This window comes from Alosa pseudoharengus, unplaced genomic scaffold (assembly GCF_046254945.1).
Source record: "Alosa pseudoharengus isolate Yale_2024_CS ecotype anadromous, Long Island Sound unplaced genomic scaffold, YU_APseudo_1.1 YU_APseudo_1.1_scf_10, whole genome shotgun sequence".
Classification (NCBI taxonomy): Eukaryota; Metazoa; Chordata; class Actinopteri; order Clupeiformes; family Clupeidae; genus Alosa; species Alosa pseudoharengus.
This window is the reverse complement of record NW_027468565.1, coordinates 35,912,174-35,914,673: the sequence shown is the minus strand read 5'-3', so window position 1 is coordinate 35,914,673 and position 2,500 is coordinate 35,912,174. Positions and strand designations below refer to the sequence as shown.

Genomic DNA, 2,500 nt, shown 5'->3' with positions numbered 1-2,500 from the left:
CACACACACACACACACACACACACACACAGAGACATACTCTCACACATATACACACCCACAAACACACCCACAAACACTCATGTACAAACACATTCAGATACATACACACACACACACACACACACACACACACACACACACACACACACACACACATAGATGTACACATGTCTGTACACATAAAAACACACATTTGCAGGCATGGGCTAATGTTGCCTCCTGTTTGGGGACAAGACAGGGCTTTGATCTTGGTCTTCTCCTTTCATCATCCTCTTGTGTCTAATCAGATCAGAGACAGTACAATTTTTACTTATGGCAGCTATTAAATGCGATGATATTATTTATAGTAGTGCCCTACATCTGGGCAATTTGAGATTTGAAACTTGAAGCTGTTTGTAAATGACACTTAAAAAGAGTTTCATGTAGTGTGGGGTTTTGCAGTGTGGTTTAGCTATTGCTGTCCCAGGTTCCAATCAGCTCTGCTGTGTTCCAAGATACACACTGTTTAAACAGTTTCCTGCGGTTTCAGTCTGGTTTGATAGAACAATAAGGGCCTTAGCGCTGGCACGGTCTTCTTGTTTCTGTGCACTGGGGAAAGGGACCGATGAAGATAACACTCATGTTAGAGATTTTCAAAGCCTGTCAGATTTAATGATATGGATACAATGCGTTCATCTTTCAGTTGGCTGCAAGTTTGTTGACATGGCATATTGGTGTGTGTGTGTGTGTGTGTGTGTGTGTGTGTGTGTGTTTGTGTTTGAAAGAAATGTACAGAAATGGAAAGAAGTCGATGTTGACAGCCTGTGAGAAGAAGACTGGCTCTAAATTAAAGCTCTGATTTGGAAAGCACACTTCTAAGCAGTGATAAGGCTAGGGCTATTAATAAATGAGGGTCCTCCTCAGGGGCCTTTAGGTGGACATAAGCACAGCGTCCTCTAGCCCTACAGGGACAGAGAGAGAGAGAGAGAGAGAGAGAGAATATCCCCACTCCTCTTAGTACTGCTGTTCTGTTCTGAGTGGACACAGTGAACCCTTTTTTTAATCCGTGTTCCATCTCTATGTCTTCATCCCTCCCTCCCTCCCCCTCTCTCTCTCTCTCTCTCTTTCTTTCTCTGTCTCTTGGTATCTCTCTCTCTCCCTCTGTCTCTCTCTTTCTCTCTCGGTCTCTCTCTCTGTCACTATGTGGTCATTCCTCATGGACCCTCTTCATCTTACTGTCTGTCCTATCTACATTCCCATACATGAGTGTGTGTGTGTGTGTGTGTGTGTGTGTGTGTGTGTGTGTATGTATACGTGTGCGTGAGTGCATGTGTGTGACTGTTGAAAAATCTGCTGTGTTCTCTCTCAGCAGGGGACTGTGTTGATGTGTGCAGTGTACTTGAGCAGTGATCCTCATCATGTTGACATCAAACACATGTCATCTGCTTCTCTCTTCATTTTTAACCTTTATTTGAATTATTTATTTCGAGAAAGAAAGGAAGGGTCACAGATTTGGTTAACCAACATTTCAGAATACAGTACTACACAAATGTAAAGCTTACATATCTTATTGTGTTTTTGTAGTGAACAGCTGTCACATAATACTGGATAGGACTGATATTAGTGAAGCTCAATCAAGATTGAAATTCCTGACAATTAATTTTACACTCGGTGCACACAAATTTCAACATATTGCTTATTGTTGTGTTTTTATCAACTTTTTGTCAATGCATCTTTTAGTTTGTTGTTATTGTTATGGCATGCTCAATACACCACATGCATCTCTATAGTTTTTTTTTATACATCTTATGGACCACAAGTCTAAAATATGGACAAATTGATATATAATGAGCCAAGACCATTTATCATTTAACCATATTGCTGCACGGCCAGTGATGACGACTTTGTATTTGTGCATCTTGTGCATTGCTCTATGCCAGGGGTCTCCAACCTTTTTGGGAATGAGGGCTACCTGAAGACCCGAAATCATATGGAGGGCTACTCATTTGAAATCATATGGAGGGCTACTCATTTGAAATCTTATGGAGGGCTACTCATTTGAAATCATATGGAGGGCTACTCATTTGAAATCTTATGGAGGGCTACTCATTTGAAATCATATGGAGGGCTACTCATTTGAAATCATATGGAGGGCTACTCATTTGAAATCATATGGAGGGCTACTCATTTGAAATCATATGGAGGGCTACTCATTTGAAATCATATGGAGGGCTACTCATTTGAAATCATATGGAGGGCTACTCATTTGAAATCATATGGAGGGCTAGCTGCTACTCATTTGAAACAAACATACCGTCACCCCTTTTTTGCGAGGGTAGTCCTCCTAAATAATAGGCCTATGAGATTTGTACTTTTAAATGATCAATATTGTGTAGGCCTATGAGATTTGTACTTCTAAATGATCAATATTGTGTAGGCCTATGCAACACTACCAACATTTTTGTTCAGTTTGTTCATTTCAAAGTTTGCATGGGGAATCTAATCTATTTTTTTTTTTT

General features: G+C 40.4%; 1 protein-coding gene across 1 annotated transcript in view; it reads left to right on the top strand.

Moving 5' to 3' along the window:
* Nucleotides 1–2,500, top strand: part of LOC143106742 (SITS-binding protein) — a 34,787-nt gene that overhangs the window by 10,195 nt on the left and 22,092 nt on the right. The gene's annotated exons all lie outside the window — the stretch shown is intronic.